General features: G+C 46.9%; 1 protein-coding gene across 2 annotated transcripts in view; it reads right to left on the bottom strand.

The window, feature by feature from the left end:
- Positions 1-14342, bottom strand: part of LOC119399975 (receptor-type guanylate cyclase Gyc76C) — a 282517-nt gene extending 268175 nt beyond the window's left edge. Inside the window, exon 1 of one of the 2 annotated variants that reach the window (XM_049417913.1) lies at positions 12896-14342. The gene's annotated coding sequence lies outside the window, so the exon portion shown is untranslated. The remainder of the gene's footprint in view (positions 1-12895) is intronic. The other variant, XM_037666878.2, reaches the window with a different exon arrangement.
- Positions 14343-22675: the final 8333 nt, after the last annotated feature.

Below are 22675 nucleotides of genomic sequence, written 5' to 3'. Positions count from 1 at the left end.
TTTGTTATAGCGGAGGTGTTGGGGATGTTTTTTGTGAGATTTACGGCCGTGCCCGCACAAGTGCGACCTGAACGGTCGCGCATGTTGACGTTGTGAGGCCTGACTCCTTCGCCAAAACCGTCCTCGCCTTCTTTCGGTCCTCGTCCACCTTTCATAGAATGTCTGATGCACGAAGCAGGCACGTGAAAACACAGTAACAACGACAGCAGCCCGCGTCGACGCGTTAGAAAAAAAACAAAAAAAAAACATGGCGCTTATGTCCTCTGTAATCTAAACACGAAGGCACACGGAAGCACATAGCCTCAAAGATTCGCGCACACAATCTTGGAGGCTGTGACGCGTCTCTGAAGGTTTATTCTGACCGTAAGAAACGTGTTTTTCTTACACCGTGATTCTGACGATTTGGCGGTGCGGCGCGCATGCCCACGCTTGCGTTCCCGCGCTCGCACGTGCTTGGCGCGTCTTCCGCGACAGCGCGGACAGCCCCTCTTCGTACCTGGGCGGCAGCGCACGTTCGTATCAAACGTCGCTGGGTGAAAATCAGTTCGCAGCAACCGTACTCCATTAAATTGCAGGCCAATGGGCCTTGGCCGGGACAAACGAAAAATTCGTATTACCCCGGAATTCGTATAAGCCGTGATCGTATCACCGAGGTTTAAATGTATTTGCATTAATGCAACATCCAATAGCGCTCGCTCACTTTCGTGACGTCAAACGCTGCGGAGTGTTTCAAATGATTGACTTTCACACACAGACACATGTTTGTGCCGCTGGTTTTAGGTCGGATGCTTGAACGTCCTGATGAATTTCGTCTGGGATTCTGACGCCGTTCCTCAGCCAAACGTAATGTTTTAAGTAGCAACGACGAACCTTTAACGCCTCGTGTGGTTTGTATTTACCTTAGCCGAGATAACGTACTTACGGTTCGAACGGAAACCAGCTAGCACGACTGACTTTCGCGGGTGATTGGCAGGCGCACCGAGGTTCCTAGGGCGGGGCTTACATTTTTGCTTAGATTCTGACCGACTACAGGGGTAATTCAGTGTAGTGCTAACGCATTTCCTTAGCGTTTACCGCTGAATCACCATTCAGCTTTCTTTTTTTTTTTTTTTTTGCCCGAGGTTTAGTATTTTCGCTCTAATGATGACTCTGTATAAAGCCAGCGACCTCGGTGACTTACATCCGCATGCGAGGTGTCAGTCACATCGAAGTTGAACGAACGCGTCGCAGAAAGACTGGCGCGACGGGGTCGGGCGTCGCACTCTCGAAACGCACAAAAGCGGTTGCTACACATCGCGAGCCCCAGTGAACACGACGGCGCCTTTAATCTCTTATCAGCACAGTGACACGCAGGGTCGGATAAAACAAGGCTTAGCTAAGCCTGGGAGGTTAGAGTGGGGTGACACATTTATCCAAGCTCTATTATAAGCTCACGACGCAAAATGAAAAAAAAAAAGAAAAGAAAAATGGAAGTAGACGACGCTACGCCCTACTAGAGCGATAGAAGTTACTCTACTTTTTGGAGCAGATTTCGGAGCCGAAAAGGTACCACTTTTGGAGTAGCCATAAGTGTTTTTGGAGCAGAAAAGAAAGAGGGCTAGTTTGGAGCAGCTATTGGTGTTTTAGAAGCAGACGGCAAACTATGAAATACAACTCCTGTAGCTGAAGTATATGGATGACAAACTTTCAATTCTTATTATATGCGTAGCAGTTCTATTAGCAACGAAAAAGCACATCGCCGCCATTCTGGGGCGGAGATTTTATTTATTTTTAGATTTTAACCGACGAGAGCGACCAGTCGGCCGTTCTATACTGACCTTTCTTTTTTCTTGACGTACAATTCGTTGTCCATTTTATCGACATTGCTATGCAGCCACCTGCTTCGAAAGCGTACTGTAAACTGCTGACAAAGCAAGCGTAGGCGACTAGAGAAGCCATATAAATGTCGCCGAAAGCAGCATAAAGGTTGGTTATTTTATTCCTAGGAAGGAGAAAAATAGAATGATAATAAGGAACGACAGGACGGGTCGACCAATCATAAAAATGCTAATTTTAAAGCTATGATGTATAATAAAAGTACGGTAGAAGGAACAGAATACATTAAAAATAGCATGCGCGCACTCATTATAAAATGATTAAGAAGGTCTCGTCACGCGCAAAAAATAAAAATAAAACAACTAAGTGCCCTACAAACGGAGGTAGAAAACTACTGAACACCGTCAATTAACCGTGACAACGCAAATGGTTGTCAGCTAAAGGAAAAAAAAAAAAAAAGACTTCGCGAAGTTGAATTCAGGAATAAACAGATTGTTTGCCCTGTTCAACCCTGTTTTCACAGAGTTCCCTTTATCCTTTCGAATACAGGAACTATACAAGCGCCTGTATAGACGAAATTTATTAAAAATTGAATTGACCTTTCAAGGGTTGAAGACATTCTGAAGAGACTTTAGGAACTATATCGTGACAACGTCATGTATACGACGCCGCAACGACAGAAGCCTTGAGAATACAGCGCGCCGACTTTGCAGTAATGATCGACGGACTTCAGAGGGCATGGAAGATTTTCTCTCTTACGGTACAACAACAACAACAACAAAAAAAAAAAATCGGCAGATCCCACGTACCGGGGGAGTCGATGTTATGCGAAGCATGCGGTGGGAAGGTGACTGTGATGTAATTTGTTTTGCTGAGTGAAACGTTACAAAATGACCCTAAAGATTCGTATAATTTTTATACGCACACATATATGTTGAAGAGCCGCACATGTGTTATATAACCAGTTGTTTACAGTTAGGTAACGCTGCCAATGACAATGTGGGTATTACAAACACACACAAAAAAATTGTGGGGTATGACGTGCCGAAGCAAAGGTACAATTACGAGGCACGCCGTAGTGTGGGTGCCTGAATAAATTTCGACCAACCATGTTTGCTTAAACAATAATGTAAGCATACAATGGCGGGTGTGGATGTTTCTATATTTGTTTTTGCATTTCACTTACATTGAAATTAGGGCGTCATGGGCGGGATTCGAACCAACTACTTGGTGTATCCGCAGCTATTCCCACAGCCGAAGTACTGACATGAATTTTTTATAAATTTTGGTTTCGTTGCTCTACATAAAAGCACTGATGTCGAGAACCCTAAAAAGATTATCGTGATGCGTCTGAACGCGTTGAATATATCTTTTAATACCGCTGCCTTAAAAAAACAATTTTCGGTTTTGATATCGATGGGGCGGTTTCCCAGTGACGCGTAAACACAGTCTTAAGTAGGTATAAGTCACGTGAGGACAGCAACTCGGGACGCACTAGCAGCAGCTCTGTCGCCTGCTGTCAGTCGCACGTGGTGCTCATAAACAACGATTAGTGAATCCCATGAATTGCCGTCCACAGACTGCTACAGCGGTTTCGGCGACTGCGTTGGCTCGTCATGATAATGTCCATTGCGGTGGGGCTGCCTTGCGTCTGCTGGGCGACGAAAACTTTACAATCAAAACTAGACCATCTTTATACGCGTTCCCGTGGTTCCGGTGTGTGGAGAGCGTTATCGCTGCATGCCAAAAAAGAAAGAAAAAAAAGGTGTGTCTCGCGATGCCCCTCAAGACCGTGTCGTTATTCCTCTAAGCCACCACGGCACGTGACAACAACAACGTTTGTCAGGAATAAACAATCATTATCCTCATCGTCAAATACAACAACAACACCAGCAAAGACAATAGCCTGTATTTGTGTACACTGCAGGACGATATCAAATTACAACCCATCCCCTGTGAGCCGATTTCATTTCACGTCAGCACACTTCGTAATCTGATGACTCCGCCTAATTATCTGCCGTCTTTGACTTGCCGCCTTCCTTCGCTAACTAGTCCTGTCACTTTAATAGAACACGTCACCCGGTTATTTGCACGCGCCTACGTGTTACGTCGCCAGCCGAGCTCCATTTTGTTCCCACTTAATGTAAACGTTATTACTGACTGCCCCTGTTTACACTGCGACCCACTCAGCTGCCTTCCTGTCTCTCGTTATAACGCCTAAGACTTTCGTTCCGATGCACGCTGCGCAGCGGGCCCGTAACATCTCAGGTATCACTACCATCCCCGTAAGTTCCTCCCCCCTCATACCTCAATATTAATTATCTTCAATGCAGTGGCGTAGCCAGGGGGGGGTCACACCAGGCCCGTGCCCACCCCCCCCCCCCCGAATTTTTTTTTTGCTATTGCATACTGAGCCCAAAATGACACTTGACCACATCTGCCTGCCCGGCCCCCACTACAAATCAAGGAGGTGCCCCCCCCCCCGCCACCGAAAAAAATTTCTGCCTACGTCCCTGCTTCAATGCGACCCATGTCCGCGGGGGGAATACCTTAAGGATTCGCTTCATCGTTAAGTTTACTTCATTAAAGGGGTACCAACACGAACTTTCGAAGTTGACTTACAAATCCATTACAAATCGGCTGTGTACAGAGAGAGAAAAAAAAAATTTATTTGTACAAAGATAAGAGCTTTGCTCGCATGGTGGAGCCCTCAGTTCAGGGCAGAGACTGGCCAAGCGAGAAACTCGGCAAATTCTGATATTTGATTTTGATATTTAAAGCCAATTTTCTCTTTGCGCACCCACTGACATCGACACTAGCACGCCGACAGGCTGCAGTATCGGTTCTGGTGACTTCACGCACCAGTATGGCTAGATGCGATGACGTCAACAACCAAAACAGACAAAATGGCCAGGAAACAGAAAACGGGCAGTGCAAAGAAGACAGTGCACAGGGTTATCGCTTGCCCTGTGCACTGTCCTCTTCTCAGCCACTTCGTTCTTTTTCTTCCTGTTTGCGCTAAAAAATATGACGTCTGGGATACAACACCAACTAGCCCGAGAGTTTTATTGGGGCAAAATTGGGTGCCGATTTTATGCGTTACACGTTAAGCGTGAAAGCAAGCGCGAGTATAACGCTTATAATGATGAGAACGAGACTTGAATCTCCCAGCACTTTCAAAAATATGGAGGTCAAACGTGCAATTACTCTAAAAAGGCTCTCGGAGTGTATGAAGTAATGCGGTGTTGCTCTTATGCGTCGCCCGTTAAGCGTGAGAGCAAGCACCCGTGTAACGCTTGTACAGATGAAGATACAACTGGCCTCTCTTCAATATCTTTTAAATGCGGAAGTCAAACGCGCAGAATTCTACACAGATTTTCAACAGGTGTGAAATGATGCGGTGCCATTTGCTCTTAATAAGCGCCCGTGGAACGAATACTGATGCGGATTCAGACTTGCCTCTCCTCAACATTTCTTTAAATACCGAAGTTAAACATGCAGTATGCGACACAAGGAGTCTCGGAAGTTGTTAACTGATGCGGTGCCAACAGCTCTTCTGTGCCACACCTTAAGCGTGAAATTAAGCAGTAGTATAAAGTTGTACAGGTGATGGAACTCGCCTCTCATCAACATTTTTTTTTTGTAGATACCGAGGTCAGAGATGCAACAATCTATATATACACAAAGATTCTCTGGAAGAGTTGAGTGATTGAGTGAGTTGACTGCTCTTATGCGTCACACCTTAAGCATCTTAAGCGCCTTAAGCTAACACCTTAAGCACGAAACTATAAGCGCTCCCGTAACGCTTATATGGATGAGGACACTGACTCGGCAATCTTCATCTTCTTCAAATACTGAAATCAAACGTGTAATACTCTACACAAATATCCTCAGGAGGCGTGAAATGATGCGGTGCTGCTCTTATGCGTCATAACTTTAAAACGTGAAAGCAAGCACCCGTGTAACGCTTATATCGATGCGGATACAGGCTCGCCTCTCCATGTATATACGCGACACCAGCCAGGCACGCTGCTTACACGCGCAGGCGGCGTGAACACCGGGCGCGGGGACGTTGACTTTTTCGAAGAAACAACGCGGCATCAGCAGCAGCGGGATCGTACGCAGGTGTTGTGACGGAGAAAAAAAAGAATTAATAAAGACGAGCGCCTGCTGTCGCGCCTCGCTGTTTTCGCCCCAAAGATTCATAAGCGCGCCTGTTCGCTCACCTTCGCCAGTTCCTGAAAAAAAAAAGTGCCGGCGAAGTCGCCATTTCACATTTTGACGTCGTTTTATAACCTTGTATCGGCCCCGTCCACCGCGTCCTTTCCGCATTGAAAGGCTGCTTAGGGACATTATTGCATTTGAAGGCGATACTTGCTACCGAGTGAAGAGCACTTCGGTTGCTACAGGCAACAACGACGGTCATGCGTTTACACCGAGGCAACAATGAAACGTGGAAACGTGAAATGACAGGTCACTTCGATAAAAGATCAGATCACCATATCAGAAACGGTATTGCATTCGTAATTACGAATTTTATAACCTGTTTTTCAAGCGAAACTTGTTACAACACACGGATTTCGGTGGCGGCGTCGTAATCGAAAAGCCATGCGTGGGCGAGAAATGCGGCCCTCGAAGGTGCGTCGGTCACACGCGCATTTGTATTTGCTATACGTTTAATAACTGATGCTCTCTCTCGATTGTGAGCTTGTAGGCAATCAGCCGCTTCTGATACGGCAATCTGATCTTTTATCGGGGTGACTTACCATTTCCCGTTGCCTAATTTCTTTGTTGCCTAGATATCGACGCAGACACGGTGGTCTGGTGGTTGCGGTGCTCGACTGCTGACCCGAACGAAGGTCGTGGGATCGAATCCGAGATCCGCGGCGGCCGCCATTCGATGGAGGCGAAATGCTAAAGACCCGTGTACTTATAGATTAAAGAACGTCAGGTGGTCGAAATTTCCGCAACCCTCCCCTATATATACGGCGTCCCTCATAATCGTATCGTGGTTTTGGGACTTTAAATCACAGATATTATTATTATTGGCCCAGCTTGTTTCTGTGACACGAAGTCTCGCAACTTTCTAAAATTTCCTAGAGCCTGGGTTAGAGATACAAGATTTGAACCTGCCTCAGCCATTACAGGTTCCTCGTCGCATTCTTCTTCTGCCGGTTCCCGATGAACACTGGAAACAATTTCCAAATCTGACAGTTCTGCACAGGTGACAAGCTCACTGTATCACTGCACATAGTATTCAACTTCGTTGAATTAATTTCCAAATTTAGCCCGGGTCCGCGGATCAAGTTCGTTCAACTGAAATATTCACCATTCAGAAATTCGTTTAACGGAAAGATTTTTTCATAGAATGCATTAGAAAACCGCCGGGGGCATTCTAAAGTTCGTTATTCGGAAATATTCGTTAAACCGACGTTCGTACAAGTGAGAGTTCACTGTATTATAATTACTATTTATCACTGCGACAAGTGTGGACTGAGATCCATCTTCACGCTTCCGCCGCCGTCATACCTGTTTATAACGACTTCAAACCTGTTTTTCACCATGTTTGTTTTCATTATGTTGTCCACATATGTATATTTTCTTTTACCGCTCAGCTCTGTAGCGCCTTTGGGCTTCGTCGCTGTTTGAAATGAACAAATGAACAATAAATACGCTCGGATAAATAAGAAAAAACTCATTCGATTACGTATAATCAGCATATGGAGTTACGGCAACGCACGGCAGCAACCGGTATGTGGAATGACTCAGCCCGTACACGCAAGAAACAAATAGCCCCACTGAACAGCTGTGTCGTTTCGGTCTTGCCTTTCGAAAAACAATGCTCGAAAAAAAAAAAATGACGTCTCTACGGACCACGTTTCCTGTTTTTTCAATGAGAAGAGCCAGATTTTATGTATATATATATATATATATATATATATATATATATATATATATATATATATATATATATATATATATATATATATATATATATATATATATATATATTACAGTCAGCTGCAATCTAATAATAAGTAGTAAACTCCGCCCGCAAAACCGCGGCGCGCTTGTCATTCACCTATTTAAGAGAATTGTGCAAGTGGTTTCCTTTCGGAGCGCAAGTACTTTTTCTAAGCAAATAAAAACACCACGCATGTTGAAAACTAAAGGCTCTGTGCTACCTAAAATATGGCTTAGAAGCGTTTGGATGCGAGCTCGTTGGTACGAATCCATCATAAAAACACAGCGTTAATTTAAACATGAGCAGGAAAGCACGTCACACGAGGACGGGCGCTGCCTGCCACCAAAGCTTTTATTCCATTCTAACCCCCCCCCCCCTTCTTCATAAGCGATGCATTTGTGCACGCAAAAATAATACCTTTGTTGGCAGTCAGCGCCCGTCCTAGTGTGATGTTTAGCTGTCCATGTTTACATTAGCGCTGTGTTTTTATGATAAAATATAGCGTTTCACTCAGCAGTGATGTTACAATCTGTGGTAAAATTTGCCAGGAAGTTCCAGTTTTCTAGTTAACAAGAGCTTTGCCCTCTGTTGGGAGGGGCATCGATGGCTGTGGGCAGAGCGGACATATTTTTCTTAGGAATTGTACTACAGTCGGTTACAACCTAAGATTCAATCTAAGCTCCGCCCACAGCCGCCGCTGTCCCACCCAGAGAGAATTTGCATAGGCGCCCCGTCCACAAAGGAAAGCTTATTTAACCACTCTACGCAAGCGTTAGAGGCGCTTATACACTGAATACTTATAAACTGTGTCAGTGTAACTTACACCAGGGGTCGGCAACCTGCAGCCCTGGGCACGATACGAGAACGCAGCCCCCCCACCCCACCCCTTCCCTTGTCACTTTCTATCTAAAGGCCGACATGACACTTTTGACCTCAAACGGGGTTTTCGCTTGCAGTCTACACTCTGAGGGAAAAAAAGAGTCCTTTGACTCCTTTCGGAGAGTCCTGACTTGTCACGTCTATATGACTCTCTTAAAAGAGGCACGTCAACTCTCTCTGTAGATCACTGTACTCTCTTCGGAGAGTCATGTGACCCACAAGAGAGTCACCGTGCCTCTTTAAAAAGAATACATGGCAAGTGATTACTCTGCGAAAGAAGACACGCATACTCTTTTTTTCTTAGGGTGTAAGTTTGTAAGCTGCAACGTCCTGACGTGCGCGAAGAAAATACTCACGATTTTCATTCGAACTTTCTATGTACAGTATTGTCAATTCGCCCAATTTTTTCTCCTTGGCTGCAAAGCAAGATCCTCCTCAAAGGCGGATGCTCACAAGCCTGCACCAATGGGGCGCACACTCCGGACTGACGTCATGAGCTGGACGGCCGGTGACCCCGCCTTCGGAGAACACTGCCGAGTGCATGAACGGGACTATTTTATTAGTCGCGGAGGCAAATCGGCTGTCGCGCTTCCGTCCTCTGGGCGAGGCCTTTCCGGACTTCTTAAGTTATATCCGACTACAGGTAGTAACGGACAAGACAGTAACTACAGGAGTATGGTAAGTACCGCAGAAGTTGTACAGCGTCGCACACCACAAATCGATCCCCGCCGCTAAGCGGCGAGAGATCGAGCAAGATCTCGCAGAACAAACAAAAGACCGCAGGTGTAAACACAAAATCCGGCACGCAGCGGGCAAAAAAAGAAAGGGGGGGGGGGGGGGGGGATGTCGTTCGGTCGCGATCGTTCCGAGAATATCAGCGAATATAATAATAATCGGCGCATCTTGAAACGATCTCTTCGTCTTCCTCCTTTTCAAAACCACGCGTGCGAGCACGCGCAACACAACTCGAGAAAAAAGAAGGAACAGCGCTACAGAACAGAAAGAAACAAAACCAGAGAAACGAGAAGAAAGAAGAAATAACAGCTCGTTCTTGGCGGAGCGAGTCGCCGTCATTACAGAAAGGAGACGGAAGGAAGGTCGGCGCAACGGCTGCAACGCAGTTTTTTTGCTGGCGCGCCAGCAGCCTTCTCTACTCGCATACGGAGGGCCACAGGCGACAGATAAAAGAAGGTCGCGTCCGCAAACATGGCTGCGTTCTTGTCTCGTCTTGTTCACAACCAGTATGCTCGCTGCAGAACCGCTACCCCCCACTCCACCCCACTCCTCCACAGCGTCCCCTCCACTTACGATGATAATAATATTGATAATAGAGAGTTTTAGAGTTAACTCATGGCTGGGTTAATGAAAACCAGCAGATAATGAATCCGAGCAACGTATAATGGACGTTAATTGTACTGGTTTGAGTATATTTTGACCCCGCCACGGTGGTCTGGTGGTTATGGTGCTCGACTGCCGACCCGCAGATAGCGGGATCGAATCCCCGCCGCATTTTCGATGGAGGCGGAAGTGCTCGAGACCCGTGCACTTAGCTTTATGCGCACGTTAAAGAACACCAGGTGGTTGAAATTTCCGGAGCCCTCCACTACGGCGTCTCTCATAATCATGTCGTGGTTTTGGGACGTTAAACCACATCAATTATTATTATTGTTGTTAAGTGTATTGCAGTCAATTGTTATAGAGTATTGCAGCAATTCTTATATAGATGTGAAGAAAGTAAAGTGGACGAAAAGACAACTTGCCGGCGGCGGGGACCGAACCTGTAACCTTTCTTCACACCGATATCGCAATGACTTCAGTACACTTAAAACAGTACAATTACCGTCTCTTTTACCTTCTTGGCTTCATTATCTGCTGGTTTTGATTAAGGTCGCGTCAAACACATAGAAACGAGCCCTCAGAATTCCCGTCTTTCATTCAGTCATTGCAGGGTAGCATACCGGATACTATACGGCCTAGGTTAACCTCCCTGCCTTCCTCTTTTCTCTCTATAATAGTGTACGCAAAGCTTTGCGTTTATTGCCACTGCGCATGCGTCACAAACTACCCTCTCGGGTACCCACGGTAGTAGCGTATCGTACCCAACGAACGCTATTCTCTGCTTACGCCATTCTAAAACTGGCTAATATCTGGGTTTTACGTGCCAAAACCACGACATGGCTCCGGAAATTTCGACCACCTGTGGTTTCTGTAACGTGCACCTACACCTAAAGTACACGGGCCCCTATCATTTCCGCTTCCATTGAAATGAGACTAGAAGCAATTGGTTGCAGCGCGAACTCGACAGAAGGACAAACGAAGCCACGTAGAAAACACACATGCAGCACTTCGTGCCTTCGTTTGCCCTTACGTCGAGTTCGCGCTGCAGCCAATTGCTTCTATAATGATCTACAAACCAGCCCACTTTACGACTCTCGTTGTAATCCGAAAACGCCGTGACCGGGATTCGATCCCGCGACCTACGGGTCAGAAGCAGGGCACCGTAATTACTGTACCACCGCGGTGGCTTATCCCTTAAAGACGCCCTTTAAGTGAGCGAAAAATTAGGACACAGTTCGTAGAAACTGCAAAAGCGCTTGAAAGGACAACAAGATGAACACAGCACGAGCGTTCTTCCTGTTGTCCTTTCAAGTATTTTGGCACTTACTATGTCACACCAACCAGGCCGAACATTAGCATTGGTCAAGTACAGCCAGCGTTAAAAATTTTAGGACCACGAGATACACAAGGAAAAAGCTGCACATTCCCGCTCTTTCGGCAGGTAGCCATGAATTTAGATTTCCGGGCTGTTTTTAAAACGCTCTAACAACATGTACTGTGCGGTTCGACCTAATAGAGCCACAAATTGCTGGGAAGTTGAAATTTCTTCTCTGACCTAGTGGCCTCTAAACTATTGGCGCCGACTGTACCTTTCTTAGCATGTATTATACGCCGAAGGTTACCGGACCACCCGATCATAAACACACACGAGACAGACGCGTCGAAATTTCCGTACTGTGCCTCCTCAAATGAGTCCAGGAAAAAGACAGCCAAAACAACTAAGAGTCCGCGTATGAGTAAAAAAGAATAAGACCGACGACGAAATCTGGTGCAATGCCTCCGTATCGCATCTTCGCGCTAATCGGTGGTACCGCGATTGTTTTTAATTAGGCCGAGTTCCACTCCTCACGCGAAAGAAAGAAACGACCGGTCGCGTATGCAAACACGGTTTATAGCTAGGCTGTAGAAATACAGACAAAAATGCATTAACAAAAACTGAAAAACAAACGAAGGATGCGATCAGCCGAGGTTGCGATAACGATCGACATAAAATTAAGGGGCACGGCACGAAATTCTTTCGCGTAATCACACAAACGCCAATCTCGTTGCACGTGTCATGAAAAGCTTTCAAAGGACAAGTCGAGTTTCGAGATAAGGAAAAGGAACTAGTCCAATCGGAAAACTTCCAGTTTGCCAAGTCTATTTCGATTCGGGAAGCTTTCGTGGAAGTCCTCAAACGGCTCGTTACCCGTTTGCACGCCCTTCGTGAAGGGCACAGTCAAACAAAAAAAAGAAAAAATGACACTAGCGAGCACACGCGTGTCGCCTTTGATCTCTCTGGAACAAATGCCACAAACACCCGAAGCCAGAAAAAAAAAAAAAACACGAAAAGAAACTAGGGGGCGTGTGTTTACGCTTGTGTTACTGCATAATAATGCGTTGTTGCGTCGGAACAACCAAGACGCGTCTCTTTTAACACACAACACCAGCGACGGTTGCCATTTCCCAAGATCTCTGAGTCAGTCGGCACTTCCGCTGTTGCAAAAGAAACGGAATATCAACGCGCAGCGTAGCTCGCGTATTCCAGTGAATCATAACAGCGTTGCCAGGAGTTAATCAGCGGGTACCGAGATTTGCCGATCATAAACAGTCTAATCTGCTTCATAAGGTAGCCTCAGAGATCTTAGAGATTGCATAGCCAGGGGTAACAGAAAGAGCAACCGCAAAGCGCGTTTGTAAACAAGTGAAGCTACGCAAACCTTGCCCGGAGTTAATCAGGCGATTCTGACGATCTCGACACTGGTTGATCATAAAGAGTCTAATCCGCTTCGTAAGGCAGCCTCGGAGATCTTAGTATAGGATTTGCTCAGGCACGGGGTAACAGAAAGTGCAACCGAACAGAAAGTGCAACCGCATGCGAGTTTGTAAACAAGTACTCAAAGAAGGACGCAAAAGTACTTACCGCCTTTTTCGGTGCCTCTTCTCAGAGACGGGACACTAGACACTTGCCGGCGGCTAGCTTCGTGACGGCAGCTGACTTCGTCGGCTCACTGACGACGCAGTAGGAATTCCAAGTTGATGCGGATAACATCGTTAAAAAAAGAAAAAGGCGCCGTCAAACCCAACAACGCGAACACACCACACAACCACAGACACGTCACGCGAGTAGATCGGGCTCGTTTAGTGGCTTAGCGATCACGGCGTAGTGGCTACGAAGGTAGCACGGAGCAGCCGCGTTGCCGGCAGTCGTCGATGTTGAACGATGTCGCCTACTGCGCCTTCGAGAGGCAACCGGTATCATGTTTTCCACGCACTACGGCGCAACCACACACGCGCAGTCGAAGGAACAGATAGGGAGGCACACACACTATCCCGGCGAAGCGCGCAGTAGCATCAACACGACACAAGTAGTAGCTCGGTTGATTCGATTCTTCAACGTCGCACGCTGATCAAAAAAACTGAAGCCCGTAGCAGTGCTTGAACACCGTAGAACGAACACCGCACGATTCGCCGCACTCCAGAAAGAAAAACAATACGCCTCGCAAAATAACACCTGTAGAGCCCAGCCAACGGAGCCTGTGGCATGCAGCGGCAAGAACCAAACTCTCCCTATAGCAGTATTATATTTCCATTTTGATAGGTCTGTTTTTTTAACCTTCGCGGAGAGAAAGACACCGTCAAACTGAACAATAAAAAATAATCCTCTTGCTGTGTGTTTTTTTTTTTTTACCCCTACTTGCTGAAGAAGGAGGGTCGTTCAAGCAGTTGATAAGGCGACGCGATAAACACACCGAGTCGACTACACAGAAGAGAGCTCAACGGAAGAGGCCTTGAGCCTCCTAAAAAGAAACGGAAAAAGATAGGAAAGAAGCGATCAAAAACAAAAAAAAAACCCACACAGCTACGACGCGGTTTCAACTAGAAAAGCTCAGAGAAAGAGAGAAAAAGAACTAACACGTTTCGGAAGTCTAACCCATAGCTACCGGCACTCCCGCTCGATCGCGGGTATGCCGCTCGGAAACAAAAAAAAAAAAAACAAATGGCACAATAAAACAAGCACGTCGTTGCAAGCTACCTCCCCCGCTTGATGAGAACAACCGATGCACACACACACGCACAACACCACTTTCCTCTTGGATCACTCACTCTTACTTTCAGGTTCGAACTCTCGCAGGTCCGCGGGTGAAGGTGTCCGGGCAACAACGCACCGAGGTGCAAAAAAGTTATGCCGCAGAGGTGTTGCCGTAGCGTTGACAAGAACGTTGAGGCATGTGCGACCGGCCCGGCCTCAGCGGGCAGATTGGTACGTACTCGTGAGCGCTCGTAGCACTCGTAGCAGGCGGCAGTTGGCTGCTGTGGCTAGCTGTTTGCCGAGGGGCTGGCAGCAAGCACAGGCGGGCTGGCAACAAGATGCACAAAAGACAAACAGGGTGACTCTCTCCCTCCCGGGAGAAAGCTGAAGAATCCGGTGGAAAGAGACAGCGGAGGAGACGGAGAGGTGAGGAAGCGAACTAGTCGAACACGCAGAAAGAATGAGTGAGAGAGTTTCAAACGAGGAGAGGAGAAAGCGGAGTGAGCTGACACCGCTACCGCTCAGCTAGCGAGAGAAAGAGAAACGAGCGTGCGCTTCGTCATTAAAATAGGAGACAAACAGCCGACTCTCTCAAAAAGAAAAAACCAGCCTGCGCCGGCTTGATACCCTCCACCCCAGTGTCCTTCTCGAGAGACGAGAGAGTCGTACCCTCGCCCTCAGCGCTTCTTCAGCCACTCGCGCCATCGCGCCTACCTCCTTTCCTATTCCTCCTCTCACTCTCTTTATTTCACGGCTGAACTTCTCTTTCACTCCGATGGTGGCGCTAGCGCGCGGCCGTGCGCGCGCGCTTTTTCGGCGATTCGCGCGCTCGCTTGTGAATCACGTGATCGTAGTACGTCGTCTATGTCGTCAGGGTCACGTGGTTGCAATGACTCCGCCCCCTTCCTCGCCTGCGCTTACCACGTGGACGGCGGATCCACATGGCTTTCCTAGCGCGCGTGCGGGGAGCGGAAGTTGAGGGGTTCGGCTTTCGTGCCGTCTGCTTGCAGGCGGCGCGTGAAGCAGACGACGCGCAGCCCGCGCCGTCTGTTGATTAACTATTATTTTTTCACTGATGGCGCTTACATCATCTCCCGCTCCAACAGTTTCGTTCTCGTGTTCACGCGACAGAGAGAGAGAGAGAGACGCCTACCTTCCCCGGCTAGCCTTTCCAATTTTAGCGCCAGCTTTATATGCAAATAAGAATCATCAAGCGAAACGAGGGAAGGGGATGGGCTGCAGGCTAATTAGAGACTAGAGCAGTGCGCATGGTGTCCTCAGTTTCTGTGGTCAACGAGGCGTCGTCTGTTACGCGCATATTTTTATTCACCTGCTAGCTACGCCCCGTGTGACTCCCGCTTACGCTGAGCTGAAGAACACTTGCTTGATCCTGTTTTTCAATCTTTACTTTTTTGTATTCATATCTCGTCTTCGCGAAAATGGAAGCGCGCGTCAGGGTTGTAATCGAGGCGCAAACCTAGTCCGTCTTTTCATTAAGCCGAACTCTTCCGAAGCTAATTTGCGGTGATGTTAGCCTTGATTGAAACCTGAAACACCGGACCGAAGTAGTGTAAACTTTACCGCCCTGATAGTAGACGAAAGCTACGAAGAGGGAACGTCCCGTGTCGTTCCCTCTATGTAGCTTTCGTCTACTTTAAGCGCGATAAAGTTTACACTGTGAACAACCAACTGGCCCGTACCCTGGCTCTTCTAGGACCGAAGTACCACTTCAGCTCGTGACGTCACGTGCCACGTGATCGCGCGTTGAAAGAGCACCGGAAACAAAATACGGTTGTACGCGAAGCTGCGAGAAATTACTGCATTTTGCATGTGTTGCGTCAGCGTTTCAACGGAAGATGTAGAACACGCGCTATATAAGTATTCGCGCAGTTGTCTGAGCTGTTTTAGCAAGCATGCAACGTTATAAAATCTTAAATATATTCCGTGACTTCATTTCAAAGCGACATGACTGCACACGTGAATAGACACTCGTCCTCGGTGCAAATGAAAACACAATGATGTACTACCGATCACGGGATCCCGCATAATTCGAATGTCTGATAATCCGAATAAGAGCCCACAATTTGGACCTAGAAGTGCTTCTTGGATGCAACGATTCTCTTTCTTGCAGCCTACGTAAATCACCGTGGCATTTTTGTTTTCATCATTTGTGCCGAATGTGCGTCTGTGCATCTATTTCTCTTTTGTAACTCCTAGACGTCTATTTGCACTCGAAACTACCCTGAATTGCGCGTCCACACAATGGCGCACCTGCTTGATTCCTTCGTGTTGCTCTCCGTATGAATAGAGTTAATGCATATACAGTAACTCTACACTCGGTTACAACATGGAAAATATGTAACCTACGCCCACAGAACCGAGGCGCGCACACCCTTCATCTCTGAAAGACAGTCGTGCTAGCTTGTTTCCGCTCGATCCGTAAGTACTTTTTAGCTCGGCTTATCTAAACATTACGCATATTAGGAGTTAAAGTTTTGTCGTTACTGCATAAATAATTACATTTGGCCGAACAGTGACTTCAGAATCTCTGACGATATTTACCAGTACGTTCCAGTTACGGACCTAAAAGCAGCGACACAAACATGGGTCTGTATGGAAAAGTCAACTACCTAGAAACCCACGATGAGTCCATCACGTCCAAAGAGGTTTAAAAAAAAAATCACAGCATATCCACGGGGTGAATGATGATGAGTGGGGCGAAGCTACGGAGGGAATCATCTGTAAACCGTGAAACTCTTCCGTGAAATGCGCCCAGTACATAATATAAAGAGTGTGAAACATCGTGTGTATATTAAACATCAAACTTTTATTGTACTGTTGGTTTACGTGGTCCCTTCATTATCACTTGTGATCGGTGAAATGCAAGGAAGAAGTCCGCTCCCGAGCGAAAGAGCGCCAGAGCGACCGCATTCCCCGCTCGCCCTGTGCGAATTAAAGGCAAGGCTAGAGGGAAGACAGGACGAGCGTTCCACGACGCGAGGTCGGTAGCATGCCCAACGAAAGCCAACGGAACGCGATCGTGCAAGTGCTCCGGCTTCGCATCGCCTCATGGTTCCATTTAGGGTCCCAAAACCGAACATATTGCTCAAGGTGTGCCTTGCGTTTTTCGTAGAAATAATTTCTTTATCATGTACATTAAGACGAAAAGTTGAAAGCTCACTAGAGTGTATCGCCCGCAAAGTATGTCTTTTAGTGTGATTTAACTCTCGTACGGCAGGGTCCTCGCGCCGTTGCCGGTCCACCTCGCCGTTGACGATCGGGCGAGGTGGCTAAATACAACTACTACTACTACACTTTAAGAAAAACATCTGGCGTTCTTTCGTTCTGCTTTTGCAAAACATCTGGCGTCTTTCGTTGGTTTATTTTATCAATCAACGGCGTTTTGAACAAAATTTTTATTGTTTAATCACGCACAGGAGAAATCTCACCAGGCACTACCTTGGAGGTAAACAATGGCTGCTAATGGCAATGAGAGACAGAAGAAGTCGGCTTTTAGCTAACACTTACACTTCTACTTCTACTAACGTTTCCTACTGGAACATGCCAATGGCTGCTAATGGGGAATGAGAGACAGAAGAATTCGGCTTTTAGTTAACGCGCACGCTGCGAATTTTTTATTGTTCAACAACGCACAGGAGAAATCTCCCACCGGCACCACCTTGGAGGTCAAAGCGTAAGACTTGTTACTCACTACTACGATCACGACGACTACGAGGGACGAACGGGTGCCGCCTTAAGGAGCTTCGCCCCTAAAATATTCTGGAGTGGAAGCTCTCGAAACGCCTTGCCAGCGTAAGTGAAGCCAGCTTTGGCCCACCAAAGAGCTCGGAAACATGCTGTTTTCTGGTGGTGCCTACTTAGAGATTCAATGGTTTTGATATGTTAGTGTAAATGCTACGTTAATTACAAAATAAAAGATCGTTGTTGCCGACAAAAGTAACCCTTCGAGAGGAGTATTGACGATTTATGTCCAATAAAATTTGCCATGACTTTGAGGCTTACTTACGAAAACTATTAACACAAAGACACACTTGCAGCAGTACCTGACCCGTAAAAGTTGCCATCATATACTTTTCTGGCGTGCGTGGAAAACGCTCGCTTTCCTTCGCCAAACGCCGATGGTTTATCGTGCCCCTAGTAAGATGGCGGGCGCAGCCGCCATCTTTTGGTGGGCACGGCTTCAGTATTGCGCATTAATTGCCACTCCAGCAATTTTAGGGGCGAAGCTCCTTAAGGCGGCACCCGTTCGTCCCTCGTAGTCGTCGTGATCGTAGTAGTGAGTAACAAGTCTTACGCTTTGACCTCCAAGGTGGTGCCGGTGGGAGATTTCTCCTGTGCGTTGTTGAACAATAAAAAATTCGCAGCGTGCGCGTTAACTAAAAGCCGAATTCTTCTGTCTCTCATTCCCCATTAGCAGCCATTGGCATGTTCCAGTAGGAAACGTTAGTAGAAGTAGAAGTGTAAGTGTTAGCTAAAAGCCGACTTCTTCTGTCTCTCATTGCCATTAGCAGCCATTGTTTACCTCCAAGGTAGTGCCTGGTGAGATTTCTCCTGTGCGTGATTAAACAATAAAAATTTTGTTCAAAACGCCGTTGATTGATGAAATAAACCAACGAAAGACGCCAGATGTTTTGCAAAAGCAGAACGAAAGAACGCCAGATGTTTTTCTTAAAGTGTAGTAGTAGTAGTTGTATTTAGCCACCTCGCCCGATCGTCAACGGGCGAGGTGGACTGGCAACGGCGCGAGGACCCTGCCGTACGAGAGTTAAATCACACTAAAAGACATACTTTGCGGGCGATACACTCTAGTGAGCTTTCAACTTTTCGTCTTAATGTACATGATAAAGAAATTATTTCTACGAAAAACGCAAGGCACACCTTGAGCAATATGTTCGGTTTTGGGACGCTAAATGGAACCATGAGGCGATGCGAAGCCGGAGCACTTGCACGATCGCGTTCCGTTGGCTTTCGTTGGGAATGCTACCGACCTCGCGTCGTGGAACGCGCGTCCTGTCTTCCCTCTAGCCTTGCCTTTAATTCGCACAGGGCGAGCGGGGAATGCGGTCGCTCTTGGCGCTCTTTCGCTCGGGAGCGGACTTCTTCCTTGCATTTCACCGATCACAAGTGATAATGAAGGGACCACGTAAACCAACAGCAAGGGTCGGTTTCTTCGTATACCTTCCATAGGACGCGAAATTCAAACGCTCCGTCGACGCAAGCGCCGACAGCGCCGAGAGCGCTATTGAGTTACGCCCCTTGCAGAAGGCCGCCAAGCTCAAAGGGCGATGACGTAGCGATTACGTTGCTTACGTCGTCAAGGCAACAGTAACAACAGCCGCTCGCCTCCACCCCCTCTTCCTCCCTCTCCGCGCGCCGTTTTCTTTCTATTTTTTTGTGCGCTTGCTTTTTCTCCTCTCCCATGCCGCGCACCGTTTTTTATTTTGTACGCTTGCTTTTTCTCCTCTCCTATGCCCCGCGCCGGGTTTTTTTTTTTTTTTTTGTTCGCGTGCGCTCGCGCGCGTGCTGTGCTTGGCCACGCATTCGCGTTTGCCCGCAGCCAGCTCGTGCTAGAGCATAAAGGATGAATCCACCTACAACATTTCTGTTACCTCTTTTTATTGTTCTGTTTCCGAAACTCAAGATTTGCATGTAATGGGGCACGATACAAGTTCAGGAGAAGAACAGAAGGGAAGAATTCACAGTGTGTGCATGACTAAACACAACAGTTCATTGTAAAATTTAGAAATTAAAAAATCGAACACATTGGAAAGTGTAGGCCCTTTGACGTACACACATATAAGAAACACGATTTTCATTTGGTGCAATACCGAGCAAAGTGCAGAGGAGCCTCTGACGAGAGGTAATCATGTAGTTTAAAGAAATGTCAGTGCATGACAAAAAAACATAACGAAGCGCAAAATATGTAAATATGAAATAATATTGCAATGATTTACTTATTAACCGTTGAAATGATACGAAACACAAACAACTACTTACATATTTGCTCAGATTTTGCACAAATATACATGAAATGCTGGACACCTTCACCAGATAAACAAATGAAAAAGATAAGATTTAGCACAGTAAGTAGTACATTGCGCTAAAAAGAGCAAGACACAATATATGGTACTTGAACACTACTTGAAAGTTAGTTGGTGGCAACGGGATGCAGGCCATGGTCAGTTTATGCAGCAGCACATGACATTCGAAGAAAAGCGTATTACTCAACGACCAGGTGAAATAAGCCTATACGCAGCTTTTCTTTCACCGCGAATACAATGCCTAGCTGAATATAACGCCACTGAAGGGAGGACGTCATGTTGGGTACACTGAGCACTTCATTGTGATAAACACAAACAGTAAAATTCTGCATATAGGACATGTCTCATGCCTACACATGAATCCTTAGAGCGGTTTTTCCATAGGCAATAACAGAGACAATATATAAACACACAAACTACTTCTTCAGCCGTAAGTACATAGCATATTCACGCACCGAGAAGAAGCACTGGGGGCAGGGTAGAAAGCTGGTCCACTTGAGTTGCTGATCGAGACTTCGCAGAGAGCTGCTTCTACAGCTGTTAACCCCTCCTTGGGCAAACGCATCAGTTCTTGCCTTCTCGAATACTCCGAAAACGTTTCCGTCCTGAAATAAAGCAATTAAAAACTATTAATTCCAACGATACAAATTACGCAGTCGCATGAGGCAAACGTAGTTTCGTCGTCTCGGCTCAGTGCAAGCTGCGATACATTAGGCAGTTTTAGAATAGCGTACGCTATTTTAGCGTTTGCGGCTCGCTATTTCCGTCACTACGGGAGCCCGCAAGCGGTTAGCGTACGACGCATGACAGTTGCGCGAAAAGCCAACGCAAAGCTTTTCGTACGCTATTCTAAAACTGCCTATTGAGTCTTAGGAACGCTTATTTAAACGATGGCGAGTGATAAACAGGCAAAAAAAGCAAAACGCACTTCCACCACGCAGTTCTGTCATAGACGCAAAAGTTAAACTATGAGTCTCAAGTTCTTTAATTTCATTCCTTCTAGGAACAGCGATATTAACTGCAACATCGTGCTTTTCACGATTCAGCCGTAATTAGAAAAACAATAACTGTGTTGTCCAACTGCAATTCGTAAATGTGTGGCTGCGAACGCAAGCCGCATGCTCACCTTTAGTTTTTCGGAACCTCGAAGAATCTTGCGGAGCTCGGCCGGTCTTGAAGTATCCGTGCACCGTTCCATGATGTACGAATGGTGCGTGCCGTTAACCACCACGGCGGCAAGAGCGCACAACACGCAAACACCACGAAAACTTCACACGCCGGCCAAAGCTCCCTTCATGTAACGGAACATCACGAAACTTCATATCAAGGCCGGCGACTAGGACGGGCTCCTGTATGGCGGCGACGGAGCACGGCTGACATAACGACCACTCCGATAAGTCTCAAGAGCGAACAATGACCCGCTAAACACAACGGGAGACTTGCAGGTGTCCGCCAAGCATAGCCTCCCTGCACGGCCAGCATGGTGCCCGCTCTCAGCACTCGCTTCATGCTACAACGGAACTTTCGAGGAATTCAAACCTAGCGTCGCGGCGCGCGCGCGGCCTCCGTGGCCGGCGCGGGGTGCACGGCTTTGCCGGCACGGCGGCACGCTGCCATTGGCTGCTTTAATTTTGAATCTCCATGAACACTAGCGCCAATTTCACCTTCAGTTACGGCCCCTTTTAAAAGGCCGCCGAACTAGCAAATTATTCAAGATGGTGTCGGTGACGTCATCATGACGTAATTCTTTGGGACGCCGGAGCGGCAGTGTTTCCGGGTATTGCCAACAGTACAATAAAAGTTTGATGTTTAATATACACACGATGTTTCACACTCTTTATATTATGTACTGGGCGCATTTCACGGAAGAGTTTCACGGTTTACAGATGATTCCCTCCGTAGCTTCGCCCCACTCATCATCATTCACCCCGTGGATATGCTGTGATTTTTTTTAACCTCCTTGGTCACGTCACATAAATGAACATTCGAGCACCTCACTTCGCGGACATTGATAAAACAGCGAAGCAGATGGCGCTCCCTTCGTCAGGCTAACGCATTTCTATGTTTTCGAAGTTTTACAGATATGTTGTGTCACTGCTCTTTATTAAACACTCTTTGTTAAGATTTCAGGTAGTAGTATAGCTTTATTGCATCTCAACCATACCACTCTTATACACAGATTTACAAAGAAGTCTTCGATTTATATGCTCCGATATGTTGTATCGCTGATCTTCGTTAAACACTCTTCGTTAAGCATTGAGGTGGAAGTGTGGTCACCACCTTTTATAACCACAAAGTATCACGTGACAGTGGCGTGACTGTGGTAACGCGCACGCCTTTTGTTGGGCTACCTGTCGCCTTCTTCCATTTTCGTGGACCAGTGGCGAGTAGTGGGATTTACACAATTTCTGTGCCACATAGGCGTTTATCATGATGATAGTTTTTTGATGGGCCGCATAGACTTCTGTGGCGCGTACCCGTTTGTTGGGCTAACTGTTGCCTTCGTTTTTAGTGGAACAGTGGTCAGTAGTGGGATTTAGCCAATGTCTGTGGCGCATATATCCGTTTATGATGGTTGCAAGCGTTACCACGGATACCGGGCAT

The sequence above is a fragment of the Rhipicephalus sanguineus genome, chromosome 7 (assembly GCF_013339695.2).
Source record: "Rhipicephalus sanguineus isolate Rsan-2018 chromosome 7, BIME_Rsan_1.4, whole genome shotgun sequence".
Classification (NCBI taxonomy): Eukaryota; Metazoa; Arthropoda; class Arachnida; order Ixodida; family Ixodidae; genus Rhipicephalus; species Rhipicephalus sanguineus.
Note: the sequence above shows the minus strand (reverse complement) of the source record. Positions and strands in the feature narration are given on the sequence as shown.